At 39.9% G+C, this 7,161-nt stretch overlaps 1 pseudogene; it reads right to left on the reverse strand.

Moving 5' to 3' along the window:
- Window positions 1-4,623: 4,623 nt before the first annotated feature.
- Window positions 4,624-5,353, reverse strand: LOC123834584 (high mobility group protein B1-like; annotated as a pseudogene).
- Window positions 5,354-7,161: the final 1,808 nt, after the last annotated feature.

The raw sequence follows: 7,161 nt of genomic DNA on the forward strand, positions 1-7,161 counted from the left end.
CACACCAGTGGGGAGGGTGGGGAAAGTCCAGGCTCCCATGGGATTTCTCCTGACACTGTTGGAGGGGAGGCTCATTACTGGCTGAGGATGAAATTCAAGGCTCTTATTTGACCTTTTTGGACACAATTCTGGCAGGGATATTGCACCCTGGTGAGGCTAGAAGTCTGGGCTTCCTACTCAGCCTTTGTTGGCATAGGTAGGGTGGGGACTACAGTGTTTTTCTCTGGTGTAGGATGGAGTAGAGCAGTTATTGTCTAAAAGTTTTCTATCTTGCTTGGCTCCCCCTTTCCTAGTCTTTTAGCAAGACATCAGGCTTTTAAAAAATCTGCATTTGTTGGTGTTTACTTGGCACCTGACTTCCTTAGCTGCAAATCTGAGATATATGAGGTAAACAGAAAATCCAGAGAACTCATGACCATATTATTCCTTGGGTCTTGGGATCCCTTGCCATTCTGCTTTCTTTTCTCCACCTTTCTGATTATTCTTATGTTTGTTTTTCATAAAATGTTCAGAGCTTTTTGTTGTACTGAGCAGGAAGAATAGGGAAAAATACACCTACTCCATCTTCCCAGGAGCAGAAGTTTAGAGCTTTGTAAATATATCTCCACAAAAAGAAAAAAAAAAAAGTGAGCTATGAACTATAGTTGCTATTTATACTTAACATTTTATTATAGGGATCCTCTTTAGGCTATAATGCCTGAAAAATGTCACTTTTAATTGTTGTATAATATAGCATTGCTTTGTTGGATCTCACTTTATTAAACTAATCTCTTATTTTTAAAAATATTTAGGCTATTTTCAATTTTTCACTCATTTAGATAACACTAAGTAAACGTGCTTTTTTCATAATAAGTGCCTGATTTTCTAATTGTTTTCTTAGTATATATTTCTGGAAGGGGAGTTGCTAGAAGAGAGGGTATGAAACATTAAAAGGTCCTTGATCACATTTGTTCCCAGAACACTTGTACTGATTTGACTTCTAAGAGCAGCATTCTTCTAAGAGAGAATGCCTGACTTACCATACTCTGAAGTTAAATACTATCAGTTAAAAACTTTGCTGATTTAAAGGGAAAAAAGAGGATTTTAAATAGGATTTCTTTGATTAATAGTGAGGTTGAACATCACTACAATGCTAATTCAGTAACTTTACCAAAAATATGGAAGTATAAAGAATAAATCACCATATTTAGGAAATTTAAAGCTTGATAATATTATCATGATCTGATCTTATATATCATAATGTATCATGATAATGTATCATGATATAGTATTACATGAATCTATATATATGATAAAATTACATAAAACTACACACACACACACACAAACACATACAAATGAGTGCATATAAAACAAATGAAATCATACACTTGTTATGAGTACTGGGTAATGTATGGAAGTGTTGAATCACTATATTGTATACCTGAAACTAATAGTACACTGTATGTTAACTAATTGGAATTTGAATAAAAACTTAAAAAAAATCCAGATTTATTTATTTATTTAAAAATTATATTTAATTTTTTGAGAGAGAGAACATGAGGGGGAGGGGACGGGGGCAGGGCAGAGGGAGAGGTAGAAGCAGGCTCCCCACCCAGCAGGGAGCCCAACTTGGGACGCCATCCCGTGACCTTAGGATCATGACCTGAGCTGAAGATAGATGCTTAACTGAATGAGCCACCCAGGCAACCCCTAAAAATTCAGGTATTTTTAAAAGGAAAAAAAAAACCCAGGTGAAATCTGTGTAAGATCTGTGACTTGTACCAATGTTAATTTCTTCATTTTGATATTATATTATAGTTGTATAAATTCTAACCTTTGGAGGAAACTGCTTGATGCATACATGGGACCTCTCTGAACTATTTTATGAATGTTGATAATCAGTATCTTCTGTCTTATTTCCATAAACATTATTCTTTTGGAGTGTCTGAACCAGCCTTGTCTTGAACAAGTTTCTTCCAAAGTTTCTCTGCTTAGATCAGAGACAGGAAAAGTCTCTATTCTAGTCAACACACCTGAATCTGATATGGACACTTGTCCTTGCTCACGGGGAGGCCTCACTCCTGTTGGGCATATCAGATATCTGGCTCGGACAGTGCATCATACCTTGTTCCTGACTCATACTTGAACCCGGAGTTTCTACTTCCCACTTCACTATTCTGCTGGGTAGGACACTGTATCTTGCCATTTGACCCCAGCCAAAAATAGTCTGTTCTGTCCTTTGTTTTTCCCAGAAGAGGATCTTGTAATTTTCAACAGAACTTGTGACATTGGGGGGTTATGAAGAATTTTGACAGGGTGGTCTCTGATCAAAAGTAAGAACAGCCATATAAAATGATTAACTTTTAAAATAGTAAATAGCTGGTGGTGCCTGGGTGGCTCAGTCGTTAAGCGTCTGCCTTCGGCTCAGGTCATGATCCCAGAGTCCTGGGATCGAGCCCCACATCAGGCTCCCTGCTCTGCGGGAAGCCTGCTTCTCCCTCTCCCACTCCCCCGCTTGTGTTCTCTCTCTCGCTGTGTATCTCTCTCTGTCAAATAAATAAACAAAAAATCTTAAAAAAATAAAATAAAATAAAATAAAATAGTAAATAGCTTTCTGAAACTAAAATAATAGTAAAGAAGAATTTCTACTAGAAATAGATCAGCATATAAAAATATTTCTAGGCTGTCAGGATTTTTCCCTGTCAGGCAGGACCAGAGTCAGGACTTGAAAGTTTGCTTTTGAAATATGTCTGCGTCTATCATAGTATACATCTTAATACAACTTTCATCATTCTGATTTGGGTCATACATAAAGCATACTCCGTTAGATATCAAAGTTAATGTGCCTTGCAGTTATATTCTCTAAGGACAGGATTGACAAAATATTTTATACAAAAGAGGTGAGGCTTTGGCAAGAGACATGCGTGTTGAGATCAGAGAAGGTAATGGTCTCATTAGACCCTGAATTAGTAGGAGGGAGTTTGGAATACCATGTCCAGTTTGTGGTATCTTTCTTCTTCTTTTTTTTTTTTTTTTAAAGATTTTATTTATTTATTTGAGACAGAGAGAATGAGAGAGAGAGAGAGAGCACGTGAGGGGGGGAGGGTCAGAGGGAGAAGCAGGCTCCCTGCCGAGCAGGAAGCCCGATGCGGGATTCGATCCTGGGACTCCAGGATCATGACCTGAGCCGAAGGCAGTTGCTTAACCAACTGAGCCACCCAGGCGCCCCCTGTGGTATCTTTCTTTAACGTGGCAAGGATATGCACTAGTAGTGCACTTTCTCAAGTATGGTCTTAGGCTACCTGCATCAGGAAGGGAGACCTACATATTCTGGTTGAGCGCCCGTTCCAGATATCCCAACTGCATCAGAACATGGTGGGGGATTGGGAGACTGGCAGTCTTCATCTTTAACAAGCATTTCGGGTATTCTTAAGCACACTGAAATTTGATGTCAAAACATAGCCTCTAGGGTTTTTGAGAGATCTAGAAACCATACCATCTGAGTTTCAAAGAGAACTGTAACTGGTTTGGAGAAAAGCAGGCTTGTAGAGGGACTGATAACTATTTTTATTTTTCAAGACCTGTCACGGACACTTATTCTCATTATTGCAGAAGTCCTAGCTTCCGTACATGTGAGTTATACGGTGGCAGATTTCAGCCCAATGTGAAAAGAAAAGAAATATTTTAAATTAGCATTTAAAAATGTAAGACTGCCTTGCTAGTAACCTTCTGGACACTGGAAATTTTCAGTCAAAGGGTACGGAGCCATGTTGAGTAGAATCAGTGTCTACATCTCTAAAACATTGTCCAAGAATCTGTGATTCCTTGTCACTTAATTGGTTCTTCTGCCCTCAGGATATATGTCCCCTAAGTCTACAGCATTTACATCTTCCCTTGTTAAGCCTTGGAAAACCTATGTGTTAACTACTTTCTGTTTTGAGGTACTTTTTTAGATGAGACTTATCCCTCTTGATATGTTGTGCCTCTTTCTAGACCCCATAGGTCTATCTAAAGAAAAGTTTCTAGGCACCAGTGTGTTATTGATGCCTTCCATTATCTTTCTGCTTCTTAAATGGCAGCCCTGCTTGGTAAGAAAATGTCACTGACAATGAAGCCTCCTGTTTCTTATCCATTTTGTAATTACAGCCCCTTTTACCCCTCAACTTTACTTTTGAAAAAATATCTGGAGTTATTTCTGTCTACTCTTTCACTTTTCTGAGATGATTTTGGATTTGTTGCTTTGAGTAAATGTCTGAACTCAGGGGCCTGGGATTACTCTTGGGCCTTGAGTGGCTACTGTGAATTTAGGGAATCTCATATCCATTCCATCTATGTCCATGAAGCTTACTATCAGCAAGTTCAGGGTCAGAACTGTGTGTATGCTCTCATACACTGCGTGTGTGCATTTGTGTGTGTGATGTGGTGCGTGATGAGAACTGATTGACAGCAATAGGCCCCATGATCCTCATCTTGCTAGGTGTCCTAGAAGATGGGGAGAAGGGTATGATGAGAGAGGGATGTTACACTTTCCATGTTAATACTATCACTATTTTTATTTATTTATTTATTTATTTATTTTAAAAACCTCTGCAATTATTAGTTTATTAGTATCATCCAGGACTCAGATGTTCAGTATTCCTCTTACTCATCATCATCATCTTCTTCTTCATCTTCATCTTCTTCATCTTCCTCCTCCTCCTCTTCATCTTCCTCATCTTCCTTCTTTTTCTTGCTCTTTTCAGCCTTGACAACTCCCTTTCTTGCTGCATCAGGCTTTCCTTTCGCTTGATATGCAGCAATATCCTTTTCGTATTTTTCTTCAGCTTAGCAGCCTTCTTTTCATAAGGCTGCTTGTCATCTGCAGCAGTGTTATTCCACATCTCTCCCAGTTTCTTTGCAACATCACCAATGGATAGGCCTGGATGTTCTCCTTTGATTTTTGGGCGATACTCAGAACAAAACAAGAAAAAGGCCGAAGGAGGCCTCTTGGGTGCATTGGGATCCTTGAACTTCTTTTGTGTTTCCCCTTCAGGGGGGATATAAGTTTTCATTTCTCTTTCATAACGGGCCTTGTCCGCCTTTGCCATGTCTTCAAATTTTCCTTTCTCTTTAGCAGACGTGGTCTTCCACCTTTCTGAGCACTTCTTAGAAAACTCTGAGAAGTTGACTGAAGCATCTGGGTGCTTCTTCTTGTGCTCCTCTTGGCAAGTTTGCACAAAGAATGCATATGATGACATTTTGCCTCTCGGCTTCTTAGGATCTCCTTTGCCCATGTTTAAGTATTTTCCTCAGCGAGGCACAGAGTCGCCCAGTACCCATCTGGCTCTCACTTGCCCCAGTGCTGTCTCTGTGGAGCCCAATGTACTGCAATGGCTGTAATAATACTATTACTATTTATCACAAGGGCAAATTATAGGAGAAGGCTGAGTCCCTATGTAGCCAGCATTTCAAAAAGGAATTGGTACTTCCAAGTAAAGAGAACATGCATGCTTCCTGATAGAGGACTCTTTTCCCTGGCTTTGTGTAGAAATGCCTAAATATCCCTTCTATTGTCAACAGTTCTGACACCACATGTGTGGGTTTTCGACACCAAGCAATTCTCCAGTTCTCTGTCAACACCAACTGGATGTCCTATACTTTAATTCAACTCTGGTACTAACTACCCAGAGTTAAGAGAACTCATAGTCCCATAAGCCTGCCCCCAACTTAACATGCCAATTACAAGTAGTGGGTCCCCAGGTAACCCACACTTTGATCTGACTTGACTACAAATCGGGGGTTCCCATGACCCCCTCCCCAGGTTTAGTAATTCATTGTAAGGGCTCGCAGGACTCAGGAAAACACTTTACTTACCATGACCAGTTTATTATAAAGGATACAAATATACAGCTTGATGAAGAGGTACATAAGGTGAGATCCAGACAAGTCCTGAGTGCAGGAGCTTCTGTCCCAGTAGAGTTTGGGGTGTGCCACTTTCCTGGCACATGAATACATTCACCACCCTGGAAGGTCTTGGAATCCTACTATCTAGGTTTTTTATGAAGGTTTCATTATGTAGGCACAAATGATTAAATCATCGGCCGTTGATGATTAACTGAATTTCCAGCCCTTCTCCCCTCCTTAAAGGTCAGGAATGGGTACTGAAAATTCCAACCTTCTAATCACATGATTGTCTCCCCTTGCAACTAACTCTCATCCAAAGCTATCCAGCAGCCAGCACTTTAGCACAAACTCAGGTAGGGTTGGAAGGGGCTTATTTTGAATAACAAGACACTTCTCTCACCCCTATCACTCAGGAAATTACTAAGGTTTTTGGAGTTCTGTGCGAGAACTGGGCATGAAAATAAAATATAAATTTGTATTATATTTCGGTTCCATTTATTCTTGTTTTGTTTAAATTTTCCCTTTCTTAAAAGTAGGTAACTAATCACAATGACCACTTACTATGGGAGAAGGTGATTAACTAATGAGGTTAAACTTATTTGAAGTTCTTGGAGAAGACTGCTTTGGAAGAGAAAGCCTTATTAGTGTTAAAAGTGTTATTTACCTTTTTTGAAATGGTTACTTTTTTCTAAATAATTATAAACAAATTCTGAGATTTTCACCCCCCCATCCCCCCATTTAAAAAATTAAATATCATATCTATGTCTCCTGTATAGAGCTGCCAATTCTGGAGTCTTTGTTGAAGCTGGAGGTCACTTGCTGTTAGTCACCTGGTCTTTACCTCTAACACTGTAGAGTCCTTCACAGTCCAGCAAGCGTGTTCATGGACGTTGTCCCCCTGGACCCTGTGGTGACCTAGTGAAGAACGCTGAGGCTCGGTTGGCTGGGGCTTTGAGGTTTGCCATGATGTGATTCTGCTGTTCAGTGTGCTGAACACCCTGGTCCAGACTTACTTTGTGCTTTTACAGGCTTCCCCCTCCACACCTGCCTGTGGAGGGGACACTGGGCTATGCATCATTGCTATGCTCACCCCCAACTCTTCCTATCAATGGTAGGTGAGTCTATGCCACAGAGAGGTCTTCTCAACTGAACAACAACATCTTAAGATTCTGCATGATTATTTTTCAAAAGGGTCTCAACAATAGGTTTTAAGTCTTCTTTCTTCTTCCTATGCCCTGTTTTCTTTATTTCCTGGAGGGTAAAGAATAAAGAGGGTGAAATGAAAAGCAATAAAAA

Source organism: Mirounga angustirostris, unplaced genomic scaffold (genome assembly GCF_029215605.1).
Source record: "Mirounga angustirostris isolate CCGP_5_RB_7025 unplaced genomic scaffold, mMirAng1.0.hap1 SCAF_1, whole genome shotgun sequence".
Lineage (NCBI taxonomy): Eukaryota > Metazoa > Chordata > Mammalia > Carnivora > Phocidae > Mirounga > Mirounga angustirostris.